We start from the raw sequence: 25,282 nt of genomic DNA, 5'->3' as shown, positions 1-25,282 counted from the left end.
TAGCCCAATGACAGAAGTGTGCAAAACACTTATTTTTTGGGTATTTGCAGCTTTATATAGTGCAGGCTTGTCAGGTATTGGAGTGCTTTACTTGAGCATTGGTTACATCACACAAGATCAAATTCATTTTGGTTGTAGACTAGGCCTGGGCTAAAATTCCGTTCCGCTCGCGGAAATTGCGATAATTTGACATTTTCGCATTTCGCGCGAAAATTTCAAAATTTCCGCAATCCGCATTTTACCAGAAATTTTTTGTTTGCTCGCGCTGTAAAATAATACATTCTCGCGTGCGCGCAATCGCCTTACCTGAATCCCTGCGTTCGCCGACAAGTTTTCCCGATCCGGTCGCGTTCTCCACGAGATGTTGGATTGTTGGTAGCCATTTACGCTGTCTAGCGACAGTACGCGCCCGCAGTAACGTCATTCGTCGCGCGATCACGTCTTTCTTCTCGCGATCATGCACCGCAAGACAAGTGAAAACAAGATGGCCGTGCCCGCGAGCAACCACATGGGTAAGTTGGCGAGCCGCGACCACGCAGAAAATACAGCGAACGGGCGGGAAAAAAACTTCCGCATCTTCGCGATATTTCCGCGTGTTTGCGGAGATTTTTTAAATTTTCGCGATAATTTGTGAAAGTGAATTTCGCAAATTCCGACCACCCCTATTGTAGACATGGGGCGAGTAAGTGATTTGACCAGAATCACAGAATGGTGAGCTGAGGCAGAAACTCCCACCTGGTTCCCCAGCTGCAAAGTCTGCAGCTCTGGAAGTAACACCACATCCACTCCCCTAGGTGCAACATTTAATCAAGCGGTCAACTGGATCAAAAAAAAACAAAGATTACAAATAATTTAAAAGTTTGTCGTCGCTATTTGAAAACTCAGAAAATATGTCCTCATTTTAGTTTTTTAGAGCACTAACCATAATTCTGATGCAAAGAAGACCCTCTCATATATGTAATTTCTAAAGGAAATACTCTAGGTATTACAGTTTTGGTTACATCAAGATGACGTCAGGCGTTTCACACTTTTGTAATAAATATAGAATGTTAGCAATCTAGTTGTTCATTGGGATACTGTTGAGAGGCAGAGGCCAGGGGCACGGACTCTGAAAATTGAAGGCAGGTAGGAGAGTGCAGAGGCAACAGTTTGACCACACTGGGCAGGCAGGAAGGGCAGTGGCAGCACAACAGACTATGGAGGGCAGTGGAAAGGGGGGGAAGGGGCAACAAACCAACAATACAGGACTGGCAACAGAGGCTGTGGCAATATAATAGACCATTGTGGGCAGAAGGAAGACGCAGTGGTAGTACAACCATACATGCCAACAGACCCGTTTCAGCCAGGAAACGTCCAAGGTTTTTTAAGCTCAAATGGGCTTTATTTGATCTGTCTCCTGTCTACAATCTCCTCTTTTTCAATGTAACTCAAAAGCGAAAATCAATACCCCAGTTTTTTTTCAAAATCTCCCTCTTACCAAGTTCAAAATGTTCGCAAGTAGGGTACATTGGATCATGGTAGGCAGGAGGAATTGGGGTAGGGACATGGACTCGGATAACAGAGGACAGGATGGACATGGAGAGGTGCACCAAACTGACCCTACAGGGCAGGTATCAGGGTTTGCAGCAGCACAATACACCACACAGGGCATGCGGGACGGGAGTGCAGCACAACAAGAGGCAATGGTAGCTAGCTGACCATAATGGACAGACAGGAGAGAAAGCTGCAGCATAACAGACCATAAAGGGCGGATCAGGGCCATTACAATGGAACAGACAAGCCAGGAGAGAGGGAATAGGGGTCTCCACATGGAAACCGAGGGCAGGGGGCAAGGGAGCAGAGCATGAGCACCAAGATGACCATGGAGGTCAGGCAGGATGGGCACTAGTAACAAGACACACCATGGAGAGCAACAGTGAGACTATGATGGCATACACACAGACCATGGAGGGAAGGTGGGAGGAGGTCAGGGGCAGCTAGCTGACTACACAGGGAAGGTGGGAGGGGCCACGGCAGCACAGAAGATCATGCATGGCAGGCGGGAGGCAGCACAATGGCTATGATGGGCAAGAAGGAGGGTGCAGGGGCATGCACAAAGGACCATGGAGATAGAAGGGAGGGTCAGGACCTGGGTACAGACAAGAGAGTTCAGGGGAAGGGGCCTCACAACAGACCACGTGGGGCAGGACAGGAGGAAGGGGATAGGGGCATGGCATGTGGACAGGCAGGTGGAGGTGTCAGGGACAGGTTACAGTCATCTGACAATGCTAGGCAGGTGGGAGGAGAGTGGCAGCTCAACAGAACACTCAGAGTAGATAGGAGTGGCAGGTCCATGAAACATGGTGGGCAAAAAGGATGGAGCAGGGGCATGCACAAAGACATCGGAGGGCAGGAGGAAGGAGAATAGAGGCAGCAAGCTAAGCACAGAGGCTAAGCAGGAGGTCAATGATGGGCCATAGAATTGGGCAATGGAGGGCAGGAGGAGTGGACAGGTACATCATGCTAAATGGAGGGCAGTGGCAGCACATCAGACCATGCATGGCAGGAGGGAGGAGGCTAGTCCATGGATTCAGACAACAGAGGATAGGGAGGAGGTGGATGGGGCAGCAAGCTAACTGTTCAGAGAAGGTGGGTATTAGGAACTTTATTGTTTTTAAAATGTGTGTCTGTGCGAACTACTTAAAATATGAACAAGTATGCAGCATAATCTCAATTTTATTCAGGAAGAAGAGGGCGTTTGTGACTGACTCTGGGCTCACTTGGCAGAAACACCCCCTGATAAGATGAACCGGGGTGTGAAATATAATATGCAATACATTGTGCGCAGTGACAGATTCATTGGAGAGCGTGAGATAGCACAGGCACTAGCGCGTGCTATGCGATATGCGCCTTGGAGTGTAATATGCACAGGGCAGTGTTGTGTAACCTAACTAGTCTCTAAAGTTGTAATATAAAATATGTGCTGGGAAGTGTAACGTTGCAAATGCACTGTGACAAAGATATGGATCCCAGATTGTAATATGTATGGCATAGCGCTGTGCGTTATAACAAAGGCATCGAGGAAGGCACGTTAGATGGGGCAATATAACCTGTGCGACGGCAAGTGTGGCATGACATTCACGGGGTGGTGTTACAGTGCACATGGGCTAGAGAGTGTCATAGCATACGCACTAGCTGGTGGAATACAACACAGAGGTGTGTGGCACTCGGCAGGCACTGGTGGGTGTAACACAGCATTGGGCTCAGGCAGGAGCATGCTGTGACTCTCAAGTGAAGTTAGTCTCCTTTCCAGAGAGTAAAATAAAAAGTATTACACATCCGGCGGTGGATGTGTGTTTGATTAACCATGAGGGGGGGTTTCTTGAATAGTTTGGTCGAATTTTTGTCGAATCCCCTTTGAATGGCTTGGTGTGCGTGTGTATTAAATGTGCCCGTCAATAGCTACCCATGTTTGTATAAATAAACGACAAGGGTGTCTACTTGGAGAGTACCAACCGGCGGGGGCGCCGGGATTAGGCACGGTAGGGCGTCAGACACGTCAGAGCTTCACTAGCGGTGTAAATACATTCCACGTGGATTCATTGTATGCATAGCCGCCTTTTAATGAATATCACGCAAATCGTCATGGTGATAGGTACATACGGTTTGACCAGCATGTCCTAGGTGTTTATATAAATATATATTTTTTTAAAATAATAAAAAACAAAGGCCGGCCCCGGGGGATGGGGTCCCCAGGGCCATAAGTGGCCTGAGGAGGGGACAACGCAGCCCCCCTCCTAAAGAATAAAAAAATAAATAAATAAGGCCATGACCCGGCGGTTGGGGTCCCCGGGGCCGATTAAGGCCTTGGGAGGGCCAGATTAATTTTTTTCAACAAAAAAAATTAGGGTGCAGGCCCTGTGGGATGTGGTCCCCAGGGCCAATAAATTAGAAAAAGAAGGGGGGCCACACAGCCCTCCTTCTTAAAAAAATAAAATAAATAAAAGACAGGCATCGCGCCGGAGGCCACGCCCCCTCCTTGCAGCACTCTGCAAATGCGCCCCCTGGCCAGTTGTAAGTTGGGGAATTAATTCCCCTTCAATACTGAGGGTCCCCGAGTGCCAACTAGCCCAACAGGTATCTCCAGTATGCGCCAGGGAGCTGCGTTGCAGACAGGTGTTCGGTGGCCACGCCTCTTTTTACACCTCTATGCAATGCAGCTTTGTGGCGCTTACTGGAGGTACCTAGTGGGCAAGTTTGTCCCTAGGGACCCTTAGGATTCAAGGGGACTTAATCTCTCAACTTAGAACGGCCACAGGATGCGTTTACACAGTGGTGAAGGGAGGGGACGGGCCTGAGGTGACGTGTGCAAACTCGCCCTGTGGCGCGTTTTAAGTTGGGGAAATAATCATTTCAATCCTGAGGGACCCTGGGGGCCAACTAGTCCACCAGGTGTTTCCAGTAAGCACCACTGCTCTGCGTTGCAGAGGGGTGGTGCAGGCCGTGCCCCTTTTTACACCTCTCTGCAATGGCGCTTACTGGACGTACCTAGTGGGCTATTTTGCCCTTAGGGACCCTCATGATTCAAGGGAACTTAATCTCCCAACTTAAAACGCCTACAGGGCGTGTTTACACAGTGGAGAAGGGAGGGGATGGGGCCTGAGGTGACGTGAGCAAACACGCCCTGTGGCGTGTTTTAAGAGGTAGTTTTAATCCCCTGCCCTATTATATACTAGGGGCTTACAGAGGAGGTCATGCTAATCACAGGGGGACCCCAACGCATAGTGCTCCCTAGTGTATGTAGGTGTTCCACTGTATTCTGAGTGTCTTTTAACATAGCACTGGCTCTAGGACTGGTTAGTCAGACTCAGTTCCACCAGTATCCGTCTGAAAAACTTGAGGGTACAGGATGATTTTGCAACAAGGCTTCTTTCTGCTCTTCTGTTTGTTCTTTCTGCACGTTATCCTTCTTCCTGCACTTTTCTTCGTCTTTGACGACTTCTGTTGCTTCTTTCTGCATTTCTTTTTTTTCTTTCTGTGCGTTTTTTCTTCTTTCTTCTCATGTCCTATCTCTGTAGGCATAGTTAGGAATTAGCATTTAAAGAACCTTAGAAATTCACTGAAAAAACCATAGGTTTCAGGGGCGTTATAGTTAGCTGGACTTTTCACTCGTACAAAACCATTAAAATTCCCCGGTTATAGTTAGTTCAGCTAACTATAACTTGCACGCCCGCAATGCACTGCTGACGACGTCACATATTACATCACTCATGACATGGTCAGTGACATCACTCATGACATCATCCTTGTGATAGAGTGGCAGACCTCCTCTCCCCCTAATATAACCTTTGATACACACATTCAAAAATAGAAACTAAAATTTTAAAAACAATGGACATACCAATACCAGTTAAAACAACCTATTCAGTAATTCTAAGGTCCACATACACATCCACTCATTCACCAACAGTCCTATACAGTCACTCATACATGTACTCACTCATCATATGTACTCATACACCTATACATCCGGTTACACAATGCCACTCATCCATAGAGTTACTCACACACATAGTCACTCATGCTAATAAAGAATCAAACATACATTTACTTGCATATACAGTTATACACACACCACCACACTTACTTCCACGGAAACTTACACATACGTAGTCTTTTAAACAATCACTTATAGAAACACATACTTATTCATACAGGAACACTTTCAATCTCTCACTCTCACATATACTCACTTATATACACCAATAGTCACATATACTAGTTTAAAACATATGTAGTTACTCATAAAGACACTATTGAGACAGTCATTCACGCACTAACACACCCATGCACACACTCATCCACCCATACAGTCCTGCACACATGCTGTCTTCAACACAGACAAACAGTGAGTCACTCATTCATGCACCTATGCACTACGTAATACCCCCCACCGAACCATACAGACATCAGACACTTATACTGATACTCAAAAACCAACTAATAACCTATATAGACTCATGTAGCTACTCACCAACCTATGCAGCCACTTATACACAAAGTGAGAGACTGATACAGATATTTACATATTTAAACATTACTCACTAAGCCATGTATTCACTACGATACACTTAATCAGTCAGTTATACAATCAATTTTTCAAAAACAAATCATCCATTTAGACACTTGTATACCCATTTATTCTTCCATCGACCTTGAGATATACATATATAAAACATATGTAATTTTAAGAAAAACACATTCACTGGAGGATGTCATCAGTGATGTCATTTGAGATGTCATCAGTGATGTCATGAGTGATGTCACTGACCATGTCATGAGTGATGTAATATGTGACGTCATCAGCAGTGCATTGCGGGCGCGCGAGTTATAGTTAGCTGAACTAACTATAACGTGGAAATTTCAATGGTTTTGTATGAGTGAAAAGTCCAGCTATCTATAACGCCCCTGAAACCTATGTTTTTTTCCAGTGAATTTCTAAGGTTTTTTAAATGCTAATTCCTAACTATAATATGCCTGAAACCTATGGTTTTTTCAGTGAATATATATATATCAAAAGATTCCTAATAAAGTGCGCTCTCAGTGACAACAGCATCCACCAGATATATCGGTATTCCAAGGGTGTTTATTCACAACATGTTTCGGCTACAAAGAAGCCTTGATCACGTGAATGTGTGTGCACAAATCAGGGCAAATAAAGCTACGAGCAAGGACATAGACATCAACATAGGACTAACAAGAGCTGAATATGGTCAAGACAAATAGTGGACATCTTGTAATGTCTATGATGCTTGCTAAGATATTGCATAAATATACATCCATAACAGAAAGTTCATTTGTAAAATACAGAATTACACTCTCCCGTCACCCAATTCTAAAAATCATGTTTACCACAGTTCTCAAATTCATCTGGTGGATACATAATGTGTATGTGACACACAATTACGCGTGAAAATCACGAAATAATCACAAATTACAAAGTCAGGTGTCCCTTGCAGGATTTCTTGAATACTACATGTCGGATATATATATATTTTCTCCAAAGCATCCTCGAATGAAAGCGCACTCGCATATCAGCTACATTGCAAGGCAGAACCGCATTTCTTCATGTACAAGGGGAGTACAATAGCCTTACGCGTTTCGGGGCTTCAACCCCTTGATCACAGGCAGGTGGACATGTAGTGGGGCAGATTATTAAAGCAAGCATTACAGCACGTGATTTTTCTAAAGCTCCTCAATTGGCCACATTAAATGACAACAGAATGCTGCATGCTGGTAATGGAATTCCATGACGTTTAGTAACGTTTAAAATGTCAGGCTATTGAACTCATCAACCGCATGAATAAATGCTTTGGAGAAAATATATATATCGTCCTCTCAACCCAATAGCAGTACTTGCGTTGAAAATTCATGCTTGCCATTAAGTGGGATCAAGGCTGTCGGGATTCAAGCCCAGTATTTTAAAATAATATATTAGTACTGTCTATTTGTTGCAAATGCTCGAGCCCCGATATCCCAACAGAAAAGATTTGAGCAAGTGCTCTAATCGAACATAATTAGGTGTGAATAATAATTACCATAAAAACATCATACTTGCAAAATTCTCATAGTCCTTGCCCTGCTTGCCCATCAGTGAAAGTGCTCTGTGCTAATAAGGTGAAAAGGGTAGGATGCCCGTGAGTGTGATGTCTGGGCCCTTCCTTTTCTCCTGTAGGAAGAAACAAAAACAACAACAAATTAAAATCAAATTGAATTATCATTAATTAAAAAACAGTTCAATAGGACTTCCTCACTAACTCGGAAGCGGGACCCCTCATAGATCATGAGCCACCCACTCCCCAAGTCCTTTGCACTAGCTTTGGGCCATTTTCCGAAGAGGAAGTGGGCAAAACAATGCTAGAAATTACATCCGGCTCTCCCTTGGACCCGTGCCCCCATCATATTTTCCGACAAATTATTCCCTTCATTTGCCCTGCAGTAACTCAAGTTTTGAATCACTCGTTAGAAGTAGCAGAATTTCCATGCAGTTGGAAGAATGCCATAGTCACCCCCCTTTTAAAAAAAGCAGGCCTAGATATTAACAATCCGGCCAATTATAGACCTATCTCCCGGCTTCCCTACTTGTCGAAAGTCTTTGAGAAACTGGTCAATAGAAAACTGGTCAGTTTTCTCGAGACTAATAATTTACTAGACAGCACGCAAACAGGTTTTAGGGCCAACAATAGTACGGAAACAACTCTCCTGGCCGTGCTTGACAACATCAGAATGCTTGTGGACCAGGGGAAAACAGTTGCCCTAATCCTGTTGGACCTCTCGGCGGCATTCGATACCGTCCCACACAAATTGCTCCTGGAGACACTAGCCACCAGAGGCATTAGGGACAGAGCATTGGGATGGCTGCGGTCCTTCCTGTCGGAAAGATCCCAATCGGTGCATTTGGGCAAGTTCTCATCCCCCCCCCCGGACCATCAAATATGGGGTCCCGCAGGGGGCTTCGCTAAGCCCTACTCTGTTTAACGTTTTTGTGTCTTCCCTGGCCGGAATTGGCAGAAAATGGGGTGTGGAAATTTGCTCCTATGCGGATGACACCCAACTTACGGTAGTCCTGGATGAGAAGACCAATTCCAAGGACAGACTTAGGAGCTGCCTCTCTGATTTGGCTGAATGGATGCATAAACACTACCTCAAGCTGAATGCAGACAAATCAGAGATATTGCTGTTTGGAGGCCACACACAAATGTGGAACGACACCTGGTGGCCTGAAGCATTGGGCATCCCCCCCGCCCCTACATTAACAGCAAGGAACCTGGGGATAACGATCGACACATCCCTCTCCATGAAAGCTCATGTAGCCGCTATATGCGGCAAAGGCTTTGCGATTCTGAAGATGCTCAAAAGAGTCTTTCCTTGGATCCCATTTGAATGCAGAAGGATCCTAATTCAGTCCCTCTTGATGAGCAGGCTGGATTATGGAAACTCTCTGTTCGTTGGCATGGCGGAGTACCTTTTCACCAAGCTACAAACACTTCAGAACGCAGCAGCCAAGGCTATCTGTATGAAAAGGAAATTTGACTCGGCCACAAACTGTCTGCGGGATCTGCACTGGCTTCCGATGAAGCAAAGAGCAACTTTTAAAATGCTGTGCATTACTCATAGAGCACTTCATGAGACAGGCCCTCTTATCCTTAGAAACAGGATCCGGTTCTACACTCCCACTAGACACCTCCGTTCACAAATTGCGGCACTGGCCAGCATACCCCGGGTAAAGAAAAAGCCAGAATGGGTGAACGAGCCTTTTCCTACGTTGCCGCAAGGAAGTGGAATGAACTGCCCGTGGCCCTTCGACTTACAGAGGATCACCTGGCATTCAGGAAACAACTAAAAACTTTCCTTTTCCCTGACTATGACTAAAGACACCTACCTTCCCACTGCATCCTTTCTGTAGCAATCGCAGCGCTGTGATATCCCTCGGGATGATTGTTAGCGCTTTATAAGTAACCTAAATAAATAAATAAATAAATTCCTATGTTGCACTTAATTGCAATTCAAGAGAAAGTGCAGGAAGCAGGGCCGCCAAAAGGAGGCTCAATTTGAAAACAGCAAGATGGACTAAATCATGATCCAGTTATTATTCCCTCAAATGTATTGCTAGTTCCTCATCCTGATTGAGGCCCCCTGGGTTTTTGGTCTGGAAGTCTACTATATACTTGGACTCCTTTTGTCGTAATTTTAACACTCTATACCCCCCCCCTAGGATTCCTATTGATTTTTCTCCAAGATAAAAAATCTAAGAAAACCTGGGTTGGAAAAGTGTTTGTCTCTGTAGTGCCGAGCCACTGGGTATTTTTCATCATCATGTGTAATGGCACGACAGTGTTCAAGCACACGTTTCTTTGCTAGAAGATTTGTGCTACCTATATACCAAAGTTTACAGGGACATTCGATCCTCTAATCCTAAAGCGAGCTAACATCTCTTCACATTCGAGTTGGTATGATGTTTCAGTATTGCCCTCAGCAGCCACCCGGAGATGCTTAAATGGAGCATCCCCTATGGTGAGCTGCTGAGGGCGAAAAACAACAGGACCCTGAAGTCTGTTCTATTAATCCTTTCCTTTTGGCAATGGGGACAGCTGCATGTGAGTAGTCTAATATTATTTCAAAAAGTCTTTGGGCTAAAAATCAGTGTTCCATTATTGCTATGTCGAAGCTCAGTACTGAACGGGCCCTTCTTTCCTCCACCTGGAAACCTGAGTTTGAAAGGAACTTTGCAGTGCGTGACACTCATACAATTTCACTCCCTGCCACCCTCCATATCAACTATGACCTACCCCCCCACGTATTATCAATTGCTATCCATTTGGTGCACGACGTTGCCATCGCTGTCCATAACACCACTTTTAATAAACTAACTACCCTCCTCCTAGACAGCTAGCTATAGAGGATGCAGCTGCAAAGCTGGTGCGGCAGAAGCTTAATAAGAAAAAGGACCCCCCAGACACAGTCATGTTAGCTGCACCTGTCACTCAGATGACGGCAGTCACCACATTTCCCCAGACTGCCCTGAATTCACTAGCAACCAACATCCAGCCTGCCCCACAACGGATGCAACCACAGCCCTGTGCAATATATGTCTGCACAACCTGCTTACCGCAATCACCAACAACATTATTACAACAACAACATAAATAATGCCAATGGGAACACAGGTATGCAGGGAAGAGGGAATGGAATGGGCCAACAGAGATTCCAACTGCTGTCAGGACAGCACACCTGTTTCTATTGCCACAAGGTAGGCCATATGCAAAGAGCGTGCCGTACTAGACTTCGAGATCAGAACAAACAATCCATGGGTCCCGCCCAACAAGCACCACACCGATTCCAACGACAGCACCCACAGCGCCTCCAGCCCCAAATACTGTACTCTCACGCCCAACCTACCCAGCCACCGCTCCTGCAAATACAGGTTCCCATGCAACAGCAGCAGCAGCCACCTGCATACCAGTATTACAGGTGGACCTATGCCCATTTCAGATCAGATAGCGGACACACAGGAATATCCCATGGGCCATAAGCCCATTGCCTACTTCAGCGGCATGTTAGACTCGGTCATGAAAGGTCCTTACCAATGCGAGCAAGCTCTTGCCGCACCAGCATTCGCTGTTGAGAAAAGTACCCCCATTGTCATCGGATCCCCGTTAACACTGTACACTGAGCACACCGTCTTTGCCATAATTCAGAAAGTTAAGACAACATTAACAACACAAAGAGTGCCAGGTTATGAAGTGATACTGTCATTTGCCATCCTTGAAAGTTGTCAAATGTCACACAGTCAACACTGCCACATTCTTCGCACATCCCATTGCAGCCTCAGATGATGACACCCATGATTGTGCCACATTCTCTCCAGATGAGTCAGGAGCCGCAAATGAGGACCCCTTGCCAGATAGCACTGTATATTTTGTTGATGTGTCCTCCACCATTGACCAAGAAAAAGGGGTCATGTACACAGGAGCGGCAGTGGTTAGGGCCCAACAGCATGAGTCCTCTGATTCCCTAGACATTGTACAGCAGATTGCATTACCTCCACATTATTCAGCCCAAGCAGCTGAGTTAGTGGCACTTATTGCCGCTTTAAACAATGGGGCTGACAACTACATCACTGGTTATTCAGACTCTGCATATGTAACAACGGCAACACACTACAGAATCTTGCGCTGGAAAAGGCGTGCATTTCTTAAATAAGATGGGACGCCTGTGATTCACAAACAGTTATTAGAAGAACTTAGATCTGTGAATTGTTTTTTATATATTCTTGTATTTGAAGCGTGTCTGGCACATGCTGATCTATTGATTTATTAGCGAGACCATAATATTTAGGTGCATCTTGATTGTCATGTTGATTCTTTAATATATGCAAATATTGACTGTATGAGCACATTTTGTCAATTTAAAATTGACTGGCCTTATACAAATTCCGTCATTTAAGGGAAAAAGCCCGCTAGTTAATGTTGCTGTCATCTGTATCACACCAGTCATTAGCCTTACAGATCGCGGCTAGTTATTTGATGCTGTGGTCTGTAGTACACTGCACCACTCCTTCCCCTCATCTGGGTAAGTGCCCAGCACACCCACTTTGACTGAGGCAGGTTCAATTTGAGACCACGCAACTGGTTCGCGGTGCATCCAGTGTATACTGTGTCTAGCTGCCAAGTAGCTGCCTTCAAAACTGTTAATTGGAGTACCTTCAGTTCCTTGACCATCACACCACACGCTTCTCATCTGGCGTGCTTGGACACTTAATAACGGATCCTCCCACTTGAATATTGAGTCAAGTGGTAGTAAGAGGGGGAGGAGGGTTTTCGCAGGCATTAATTGACCTCGTCACACAGCAACCTTTTTACGTTTTCTGGTGGCTATTATGCCCTTGACTTGGCCCAGCAGCAAATGATAGGCCAGCCAAACAAAGGTAGATGACATAATAGGTTGAGCTCAAGGACTGCCATCCCTTACCACCCATAGCCCAATTATAGAAGATGTAATACCAGGTGAAATGGAGCTATTCCCTTTGATATCTTTGGATCCTCATTCTATTCAACATGCCCCTCAACATCTAGAGTATTGACAACAAAAGAACAATGAACAAAGACTGTAAAAATGAGTAAAGTGCCTTGCTGGTAACAATCAAAAATCTCCTTCATTATTGGAAATAGATCTTTACACAATAATGTTCTATGGCCCACAATGTTAGAAGACTAAAAATGCCATCAATATAAGTAATATAGTTTACTGGCAGAAAGGGAAATACTTTGTTTCAAATGCTTATGAATATCTATTTAGATGACCAATTAGAAGTCATAAATTTTTTTTTCATTATAGACCTGAGGAATATCTTTAGGCATCAATTCTTCAATGAACACAATGCAGGGGCCTACCTGGTCATCTAGATGCTAGATTAACATAGTACGATTACACAAAATACTGTAGCCCTGATATACTAAGTACAGAGCGATTTGCTCCTACCTGCATCCGAATTCAGCAGGAGCCAAGGCAGGCACAGGCAATGGCTCCGATGCAGGAGCCGATCTGAGAGGGTGTCGCAACAGAGCGCACACAGTTGATGTTTGCTATTACAAAATGAGGTTTTGAAATTGTGGCTCATATTCAAGTTGGTTGGTGCCACTGGCCTTAGAGAAATGTAGATGTCGGAGCGGATGTTGAACATTAAACACAGGAATTAAATGCACGCTAGCTTCGCCCCATTTTCGTTTTGGGTCAAAATATAGGTCCAATACATTATTGTAGGCCCTTAGGTGCAAAAGACTAGAATATACGGCGTTTACACAATATGCATGACATACAGAGAACATGAGCCTGTGTTTGACTTGATGGTCACAGGTTCATATGCTACTAGGTCTATTGAGCATTTCATCCTTCTAAAAGTGGATAGATGCGGGGTCTGATCAGCCCTTCATCATGCTGAAACGGATGAAAGGAGTATCATTGAGTTGAAGGCGCAATAAGGATCTGGTATCTAGCACCAAAATACCATTCTGTGTGAAAGTGTGCTTTACAAAAAAGACGTGATATTAAATATTTTATTCAGCATAGCGTACAATTAAACACAAAACATGTTTTTAGATGTTACGAGGTAACAAAAGAGTTAATAAGCTTTCTCTTGGGCTGCCGCTGATAGTAGCACTCTTGGCCGACCACAGATTCTGGGCATTGAGCCAGGCAGGAAACAGGCTTCCTGTGGTTTGATCGATCGGGAGATTGAGGCCACCTTCATGTAAAGATGTATGTATACAGTTGAACACAGAGAGCTGTGTAAAGAGAAATAAATTGCCTAGGATCACATGATTTGGTAGAAGGGGGCAGCCATGATAAAATACAGTGTTTTAGGTTTCACGTTACGCAGTTTAGTGACTGGCTATGCGTGTATTTATATATATACATGCATGCTTCAATCCCTTGTGACAACTGTACTGTTTAAGATAAAGTAAGCTAAGTGTACGCACGTCCATCAGATATTAAAGCAGCATTGCTAGGTTTTTCAGAGCTGAAGAAAATATTGTTGCAACAAATTAGATTGTAAGGTGGAATATGCTAAAATGCATTTTAATGCAGTGCATTCACCAGGGACTACAAAAGATAAATAATATATAGTAATATCATATTTATGTATTGAGGTTAGTAATGAAAACATGAGTATATGTAAATACAGGAGGACAGTGTGCATTGAATAACTGTGCTTCATATTATATTGTATATAAATATGAAATATATAAGAAATTGTATGAGTATCACGCACTGCAAAGTTCCTTTCAATCTCAAGTTTCCAGGTGGAGGAAAGAAGGGCCCGATCAGTACTGAGCTTCGACATAGCAATAATGGAACACAGATTTTTAGCCCAAAGACTTTTTGGAAATAATAATGGACTACTCACATACAGCTGTCCCCATTGCCAAAAGGAAAGGATTAACAGAACAGACTTCAGGGTCCTGTTCCTTTTCGCCCTCAGCAGCTCACCATAGGGGATGCTCCATTTAAGCGTCTCCGGGTGGCTGCTGAGGGCAATACTGAAACATCATACCAACTCGAACGTGAAGAGATGTTAGCTCGCTTTAGGATTAGAGGATCAAATGTCTCTGTAAACTTTGGTATATAGGTAGCACGACTCTTCTAGCAGAGAAACGTGTGCTTGAACACTATTGTGCCATTACACATAATGATGAAAAATACCCAGTGGCTCGGCACTAAAGAGACAAACTTTTCCAACCCAGGTTTATCTTGGAGCAAAATCAATAGGAATCCTAGGGGGGGGGGATAGAGTGTTAAAATTACGACAAAAGGAGTCCAAGTATATAGTAGAGTTCCAGACCAAAAACTTAGGGGGCCTAAATCAGGATGAGGAACTAGCAATACATTTGAGGGAATAATAATTGGATCATGATTTAGTCCATCTTGCTGTTTTCAAATTTAGCCGCCTTTTGGTGGCCCTGCTTCCTGCACTTTCTCTTGAATTGCAATTAAGTGCAACATCGGAAGTCCTATTGAACTGTTTTTTAATTAACCCCTTCCCCGCTCATGACGGAACCGTTCCGTCATGAGCCACGGTTGCCGTGTGCTCATGACGGAACGGTTCCGTCATGCCACGACCGTTGGCGGCCGCTCCGCCCATGCGGCGCTGTTTCCCCGCCTGTGCGGGGGGACAACGCAACTGGGCGGAGTCATGACGGAACCGTTCCGTCATGAGCACAGCTTAACTGTGGCTCATGACGGAGCGGCTCCGTCATGAGCACAGCGCCACCGCGCTGCCCCCCCGCACCCCCCAGTGCCGCGGCGGAATTCCCGCCGCGGCGAAGGGGTTAATGATAATTCAATTTGATTTTAATTTGTTGTTGTTTTTGTTTCTTCCTACAGGAGAAAAGGAAGGGGCCCACACATCACACTCACCTTGCATGGGCATCCTACCCTTTTCACCTTATTAGCACAGAGCACTTTCACTGATGGGCAAGCAGGGCAAGGACTATGAGACTTTTGCAAGTATGATGTTTTTATGGTAATTATTATTCTCACCCAATTATGTTCGATTAGAGCACTTGCTCAAATCTTTTCTGTTGGGATATCGGGGCTCGAGCATTTGCAACAAATAGACAGTACTAATATATTATTTTAAAAAACGGGGCTTGAATGCCGACAGCCTTGATCCCACTTAATGGCAAGCATGAAATTTTAATCGCAAGTACTGCTATTGGGTTGAGAGGACGATATCGATATATATTATCTACTGGCGGTCGCCAGTAGATAGTTATAGTTAGGACCCTGTTTCCATAGGAAATCCGCAACATTCTATTTGGAATAACTTTGGCGCCGGTCGACGAATCCTCGCGAATTTTTCAAAACTAATGGGGCGCTACGCTCCGCTCCTACCCTGAAAGTTTCGGGGTGATTCGTCAAGCGGGGGCTGAGAAAAAAGGGGGGTCCCAAAACACGTTTTCCCCATGCATTTTTCCATAGGACCTTTAGACACAGCTACAGCCCGAACGGCTGAACAGAATTATGTGAAATTTGGCAGAGAGGTAGTCCTCAGGTCAGGGATGTGCCTTTTGCAGGTCTTGTGTAAATCTGTTCAGTATTTCCTGAGAAAATAGCATTTAAATCAATATATATATCTGTGAGCGCGCTCCGTGCGCTTACCGTAAGCTTACCGTACGCGCACGGTGCCGTGCGCGAGCGCGATTCTGATTGGTTGTTAGATCTCAGTAAACATTCGAATCGGTCGAAATCAGGAAGTGTCGGCCGCCATTTTGTCTCTCGCAGTCTGAGGGGGTGTAAAACAAAGGTGGATAACGTGAAAAGGGGGCAGGCTGGACAGTTCCTAACCCCCTAGCCTTTGTCAGGGGGTCTCAGAAGGACCCCCAAGGGCAAAAAATTAATTTAAATTTTTTTTAAAAAAAATCGCCGAATGCGCGCAGCGTACGCGCACTGCGTAAACGGAGAAATTCCGCGAAATTCGCGTAATTACGCGTACCGTGCGCGCACGGTAAAAAAAATTTTTCAAAAAGGAAAGCTTAAAAAAAAATAAAAAAAATTGTGAGGTAAGGTTGGCTCTTAAAAGAGCCGTTGGGTTCATAGAGGGATGGAGGAAAGAAAGAATGGGAATATTATGAGCGTCTACAAACGTGCTGGTCTATCTTATTGTTAATAAGGGGAACACTGGTCTCCCCAAAAACAATAAGACCAGAACACGTTATACACCTCATTACAACCCTCCCAAATCGAGGGTTAACGTCCAGAGGAGCAGAAGAAGGTGATGCTCCCACCTCAGAGGAAGGGCTTAGCTGAGCTGCCGATGATGTACTCGGCTGAGCTTCTGAGGCTGGGCTCTGGTGACTTACTGAAGAGTTTTCTCCAGTATGTCGAGCAAAGGTCCTGGGATGTTTATCCCTAAGGTGTCTCATCATAGAGTGATTTCCAAAGGAATACTTTTTCCTAGGATTTCCTCTTGATAAAACACGGTCACAAAGTGAGCAAGTGACCAGTGGAGCATTGACCTTTTTCTCCCCCTCTGGAAAAGTAAAATACTCCCATACAAAAGAATTCTTCTGTTTCCTCCTTCTCTGGATGATGGTGGTGCTGCTAGCCTCACTCTCAGAGGAGGTCTGCTGTTCTGCCATTGTATCCCAAAGACAATTCAGCTCCTGCTCCTAGAGAATCACAAGCAGTAATGAGGGGAATAGGTGTGGTGTGGGAAGTTTCTGGAACTGAAAGTAGTTTCGACCAATGAAAAGTGTTCTTTCAAGCAGTAATAAGGGGAATGGGTGTGGTGTGGGAAGTTTCTGGAACTGAAAGTAATTTCAACCAATGAAAAGTGTTCTTTGTGGATCACATGACCTACCGTGCGCGCTCCGTAAGCTTACGGTACGCGCTCGTAAACAAGTACGCATGCGCAAACGTGACGCTTACGGAGCGCGTACGTAAGATGCACGTTGCTTCCGCGTGTACGCGTACGTCACCCACGTATCACGTAAGCGCGCTGTACTTATGACGTGCGGAGCGCGTAGCGTCAGCTTACCGTACGCGTATCCTATTACGTACGCGCACCGTACTTATGACGTACGGAGCGCGTACCGTCAGCTTACCGTACGCGCACGGAAAAAAATGCATAAAAAAAAAAAAAAACCTTTCCATAATGCAGGATATAGTACATATATTATTTTATACATAGGTTTACCAAAAATCTCAAAAAAAAATTTGCATTTAAAAAACCGTAGAAATTCACTGAAAAAACCATGGGTTTCACACACGTTATAGTTCGGAATTAGCAGTTAAAAAACCTTGCAAATTCACTGAAAAAACCATAGGTTTCACACATGTTATAGTTAGCTGTACATTTCACTCGTAAAAAAACAATGAAATTCCCCCGTTTTAGTTAGTGCAGGCAACTATAACTCACGCGACCGCAATCCTCTGTTGATGCTAATACTGTATCTTTAGCTATACATATATTACAAATATTTATTTTTTATAAACACACATATGTCATCAGTGATGTAATATCTGACATCATCAGCAGAGGATTGCGGTCGCGTGAGTTATAGTTGCCTGCACTAACTATAACGGGGGAATTTCATTGGCTTTTTACGAGTGAAATGTACAGCTAACTATAACATGTGTGAAACCTATGGTTTTTTCAGTGAATATATATATATATATATATATATATATATATATTCACTTAAAAAACCATAGGTTTCACACATGTTATAGTTAGCTGGACATTTCACTCGTAAAAAACCAATGAAATTCCCCCGTTATAGTTACTGCAGGCAACTATAACTCACGCGACCACAATCCTTTGCTGATGACGTCAGATATTACATCACTGTATTTAGACACTTATTTACCCATGTCTTCTTCCATTAATCTTTAGCTATACATATATTACAAATATTTATTTTTCAGAAAGACACACATGTCATCAGTGATGCAATATCTGACATCATCAGCAGAGGATTGCGGTCGCGTGAGTTATAGTTGCCTGCAGTAACTATAACGGGGGAATTTCATTGGTTTTTTACAAGTGAAATGTCCAGCTAACTATAACATGTGTGAAACCTATGGTTTTTTAAGTGAATTTGCAAGGTTTTTTAAATGCTAATTCGTAACTATAACGTGTGTGAAATCTATGTTTTTTTCAGTGAATATATATATATATATATATATATTCATATTAACTTACCCGACAAGTAGTATTCAAGAAATCCTACAAGGGACACCTGACTTTGTAATTTGCGATTATTTCGTGATTTTCACGCGTAATTGTTACTATGTCACATACAGGGTATGTATCCACCAGATGAATTTGAGAACTGTGGTAAACATGATTTTTTTAATTGGGTGACGGGAGAGTGTGATTCTGTATTTTACAAATGAACTTTCTCTTATGGTTGTATATTTATGCAATATCTTAGCAAGCATCATAGACATTACAAGATGTCCACTATTTGTCTGGACCATATTCAGCTCTTGTTAGTCCTATGTTGAGGTCTATGTCCTTGCTCGTAGCTTTATTTGCCCTGCTTTGTGCACACATATTTACGTGATCAGGGCTTCTTTGTAGCCAAAACATGTTGTGAATAAACACCCTTGGAATACCGATATATCTGGTGGATGCTGTTGTCACTGAGAGCGCACTTTATTTGGAATATTTTGCTGTGAACTGTTCACCGGCGCGCTCCGCCGGTGTGTGTGCCACCTCCCTATGGGGCCCCAGCGGTAGGACGGAGAATCTGTGGAAGCAATATATATATATATATATATATATATATATATAGTGTAACAATTATTAAAAACATATTTTACATATTCAATGTATGCTTTTGTATTTTAAAGCAACCATAAAAAGCATATATTATAGAGAGACAGATGAATTAACTCCACGAGATACCCCAACCCTATAGCACACAAGGTCCCAATGTGACTTCTCATGTATAGGTTCCGAGACCCAGACACATGCTCTCTAACCCAAGGACAGTACAGCCCTTCGAGTTTTATACCTTTGGTGTCATATATTGCTTTACATGGAAGCCGAAATAAGACTGACCAGGAGTCGGGACTGGGTGGGCTAGGGAGGGAGGGGGATATGGTTGAATTGTTTTTTCATGTTAATTGGAATATAACTGCTTTATACTTTCAATTTCTGTACTAGGACTCCAAAGTATTAGTACCAACGACGTCACTGAAGATCATTGTCCTCTGTTTTCCATCTCAAATAGAGTGACACATACAGAAGTTGCATGTAACATGTATAGTGTAATTTCATACAAAAACAAAAGACTGCCTCTGTAGGATAAACATCGCATTGTATAACTGTCAAAGTCATGAATAAAGTGTGTTTAAATTTTTTTATTTTTTTTTAAATGTGAAAAATATGAACAATTCAATTGCAAAATATTAAATTGCCAACATAAAATATAAAAAATTAAAAACCAAGTCGAGAATTTATTTCTGATATTTGTGTGACATATGAGATCCCAATTAAATTATTCTTTGGGCTTCCAAAACCTTCCTAGATTTAGCAAAGTGTACAGCCTCTAAATCAAAGGTTATTTTTGTCTTGTTCTAGATTTCTTTATAGGATTGTGGATGTGCGATGTAGTTCTCCATTGGTGTTTTCTATCACTGGTCCTCCCATGCTCAGATTTGGGCTAAACCTTTAGGCCTATTTGTAGATTCATGGCCTGTACCACTTCTTGATTTTGAAAATGTATCACCACGATCGCACACCAGATATAAGAACTAACAAGCATATTTCTCAGTCCATAGTAGCAATTAGTCCTCTAGGGGGCCTGGTATTATTGCAAGGCAGGTAGGTATATGGGTCAGGACATGGAGAACATTGTTGAGAATCAGAGGAACATTAAGATGAGGGACAAACTAGGGGAACATTCTCTTTAAAGCCCCTATCTTCCTCTTTCATAGACCAACACAAGTTGCAGCAATGTGTTTTAAAAAAAAAATCAAATCTTGAATATGTTTGGAAAGCAGTTCTTTCTACATAACAATCTATACTTTGCACATTCTAATGATTCCTAGATAAATGGTCAATGTGAAAAACTTTCTATAAAAGCTAGCAATCATCCAAAAAGATTTGTGCACCTTACCAGTACAACTATTTTCAGATTTAGTATGCTTTCTTCTTCAGGGATTACAGGCGCTGGTGCCTATACTGAGCAAGCAACCAAGTAATCTTCGGAAAAATGTAGACTCATTAATTCATTAACCATTCATTCATTATAATTATTCGCCCATATTCTACTGATAAAGGACGGATACTGTATCCAAATCACACAGTTGGATGTTTGTCCCTCAGAGAATGTTTTTTAAAGCAATTTTTGCATCTCAGCTTTATTAGAATGTGCAATGAATATATTAAATTGTGGGATGACCAGAAAATGAACTGGTTTTGTAAAACACTTTGAAGACTTGCTTTGTAACATATCACATCTTAGCACTAGTTGACTGCTTACTCCTTTGCCACACATCAGAGTTTTGTTATGTTCTTGGTAAACCTCACCCACTCTATCCCATAAGAGCACTCTTGTGCTAAAAGGACAGTAATGCTCAGAGAGGACAAGGGAGGAGGAAGACCGAGGAATACAGAACAATGTATCCTGCCCTTTCTAGAAGATGGACAAACTCTTGCACAAACAAATACACAGTGGAAGTGCATTGAAATGATGTGGGGCCAGTGAAGCAAAGGAACACCCCCCACCAATAATCTTATGAATATGTCATGGAGAGGCCAAAGCCATGTCCAGGGATCGTAACTTTCTAGTAGGTTGGTAGAAGCCGACATGTTTAAAAATAACGAGGGCCACCACCATGCAAGACTCTATGAGTGTGTCAAAGCAGTTTGAACAAACTGCATTTCCTCACCGGAAGCCAATCGAGAGTTTTAAGAAGTGATCCTTGGGGAATATGAGGAAGCCTATTACAGACCATCCTTGCTGCTGATTTCTGCACAATCTGAAGGCGGGCTAATAGGGCCTCGTTTATGGCAAAATATAGCGCATTTCTTTAGTATAACCAGCTGGTTACTAGAGCTTTTGTGATTCTCTTGCAATAGTGCAGGGGAATCCATTGAGCAGAGTTTTCCCAGCATATGAAGAATTCTGTATCAAGACCCACAAACAACATCTACCTGATATCTCATGCTGAGCGTATCATCAATCCTAATGCCCAAATTCTTTGCTGCTTTTCCTACAGAGGGAAAGGGGCAGAGTTTGCCAGGCCACCAATCTGCTGTCCTGGTCTCCTGGTTTATACCAAATAGGACTATTTCAGTTTTCCCTCTGTATGGTTGGAGACCGTTCTGGTGCATTCACTGGGCCATTGAGCACATGCAGTCACAGAACGTTTGTCTGTTAACTTCTTGATTGTCCGCAATGGATTCAACAAACTGACTATCATCAGCATAGGACAAAATTTTAAAACCAAACCCTTTACAATCTTGGCTAAGGATTCCACATGGGTATTTAAAATGGTGAGGCTAAGGAAGGACCCCAGTGGCACCCTCCACTTGTTCAGGATGGCTCCGGATTTGAAAGGTGGAAGATGGACAGTTTGTGTTCTTTGTGCCAAAACAACTGTGGACTATTAAAGAGGCAGAGAATGGATGTTGATTTTATCAAGCCACTTCACCAGGACTACATGATAGACCATGTCAAAAGTCACAGGCAGATCTAGTAGGATGAAGGCAACAGGTTGACCCTCATCCATAGTATCTGCAATACGATCTGAGACAGCCAACAGGGTCATCTCCGTACTATGCCTTGCCCTAAACACTGATTGAGAGGCACCCAGAATTTTGTTGTACTTCAAATAATGAGACAACTGTTTAACATTTTTCTCCAGTAACTTCGCTGGGTAAGGCAGAAGGAAAATACGGTTGACTATTAGTAAGATTTTAGATATCTGCAGAGGGTTTCTTAAGCAGAGACAGTACATTCACCTGTTTCCAAGTTGTAGGAACCCTACCCATGTTTAGTGAGAAATTGCACAAATCCGTAAAGACTGGTGCAAACACAGAAGGAAATATGGAAACCACATGGGTGGTGAGTGATCATCTAGGGAACCTGTATGAATAGTAGATCAGACTTATGATCTCTTGTATCAATTTGAGTGAACATCCTCAGTCTTCCAGAAGCTGGAATGGATCTAGCATTGTGAGCAAAAGGTGGACTCAGGGATGTGGTTGTTTATCTCATAACTTTTCCTGATAATTTTGTACAGAAACACGGCTGGAGCTTCAGAAATCTCAGTTGAGAAAGTATATGAGATGCACGGACCTCTGGATTTGCGAACTCTATAAGTATACCACAGAGTTCTTTAGTAGAGGAAGGGCTATTATCAATCCTCTCACCAAGGATATTTCCTTGAGCTGTCCGTGGTTGCTTAAAGAATGTCTTCAATGAGTGATTGTACACAGCTTATGCCTCCAGTGTCTTGGAGGGCCTCCAAATGTGCTCCAACCTCTTATACCTCTGTTTTTGCCTTTCTTAAATGAACTGCGTACCATTTGGCTTGCAGTGTTTTATGTTGAATGTGTAGGGGTTTGGGGGTACTAGTTTGTCAAAAGTCATGGTTCGGCAGTTATTATATACAATAGGTGCAGTGTCTACATTCACCTCATGGATTAACTTTGGCATCCTAGGAGTTCCAAGAGCGTATTATCTGTTAGTCATTTCCAGAAGCGGATAGTAGAAAAGACCATGGGAAGGGGGAGCAAGGCTTGGGCTTCAGTCCACACTTCAAAGGGTGAGGTAACGGTCCATCTACGTAAGAAGGACCAGAGGTGTATCATTAAATTATTGGAATTGTAAAGCACTAAATATGCAGGCCTGCAATATACGTAGGGCCTGTAACACATTGCCACAGCTTCAAAGCTTCTAGGTCACTTTTCAGTTGCTCATCATCATCTATGTCCACCACATTTTCCCAGTGTAAATTCAAAGCTCCCCTCAGAAGGAAGTGTACAGCATGAACTATGTGTAATTAGGACCTCAGGTAACTTTAGATAGAAGTCCTTTTTTCAATGTCCCTTTCAGACTGTTCCACTTCAGAGAATCAAGTTTAATAATTAGCATTTCAAATTGATAATGGAGATGAATTTCACAAATTGCACCATTAAAAGTATATTTTAAAAAATCATCACCAGTATTGTGCAGTTGCACATACCATAGAACCGGGAATACCCACGTGGGGCTCAGATTTACCAGTTGCAAAAGCACATGAAATTCCCAGTTTGGTGAGAATGAGCCAGTACATAGAAAATCAGCAATGTATGCCGGGGGCACCATGTGAGGTAGGAATGGAAGAAAGGGGGGGGGGACGTTGTGAGTAGAGAAAGAAAGCTACATTCTGGTGGGGAGAGGAAAACCCTTGTGAAATTTCACTGGGTGGAAACCAGGTGTGGGAACACTGGCACACTCAGAATCAGGTGCAGCGGAACTCCATATGATTATTCTGCTATGCTGTACTCTGAACCAGGGCCTTGATGTTTTTACAGTCCTGGAGTAATATTAAAGTTATGCATATATTCATATTAGAGAACTAATTACATTTTTAAAAAGGTACGTACTGCTTCCTGTTAAGGACTTAAACTGCAGGAAATGCTACTTGGTACTTTGGAATGAGTCATTGGAACCCACCCCAGATGGGATGTGAGCATTCTTGTTTTTTACTGGTGACTGGGATGTGCAAGGTATACAGGAGACTTACAACCCAAGGGACTAGGATGTGGAGGGGAAGGCATGGGGCACGTCATTCTAACCCCAGCAGTTTTCACTCCTCTTTTGAAAACCTTTCTAAAGAAGGAGGATTTAGACTTCAACAAAAAAGTTAAGATTTTGTTTTAAAGACCGCAATCCTCTGTAAAGGTTAATGTTTACTTCGATTAGAATCATTTAAAAAATATAGGTGAAAAAATGAAAAGCAGAAGTTCTTCTGCCTGTGCCAAACGGCAGAGGAAATCAAGAATGACACAGCAGTGCAGCTTTGGAAAGCAACACTTAAGCCTAGTCCAAAAATAGCATCTTCCTTGTTACAGTGATGGTTCTGCCTTCTGTCACTTTGATAAACAGGATAGAGTGAGTGGAGGAGCTGGCAACGAAAAAGGTCACCGAGCAACCATAAGTTGTCATTAAAATGATTCACTATTATCTGAACACGCTAGGATTGTAGCCAACAACCTAATTCTTTATTGTTTACCTTTGAGTTATGTAATTAGTAAATTAATGAGGAAGCAGTGACGCAGGTTCCCTGAGACAGTGAATTTAAACTGTACTGCAATGTAGCAAAGGGATGGGGCGCAAAATGTGAATGAAAATATGTTAAGTGGTGCCTCCTGGTCATAGGTTTTTTTCAGCGAATTCTTTTTTTTTTTTTCTTAAATTTGAAACATTTGTATTCGTTTTTTCCAGCAAGCAACACATGGTACACAACAGCACACCTATAACAGAAACACTGTTTGAATGAAAAGGCATTTTCTCAATTCTACAGTGACATATGATCAAACCAGTCAGTGCATCTCGTTCAAGCCATTATCAAATAGATCATCATTAAAGCCGGCATACACACTAAATATGAAATAAATAATGAAATACCAGCATTTGTAAAGCACACAGCAACCTCCAGAGAGGTGTCCTGCTGCTGGGGGCCGTCAGGAAGATTAAGCAAGCTATTGCACAAGGTGCTGGGCTAACCTGCCACCGGA

Source organism: Triturus cristatus, chromosome 9, assembly GCF_964204655.1.
Source record: "Triturus cristatus chromosome 9, aTriCri1.1, whole genome shotgun sequence".
Taxonomy (NCBI): Eukaryota; Metazoa; Chordata; class Amphibia; order Caudata; family Salamandridae; genus Triturus; species Triturus cristatus.
The sequence above is the reverse complement of the archived record's forward strand: the minus strand, read 5'-3'. Positions refer to the sequence as shown.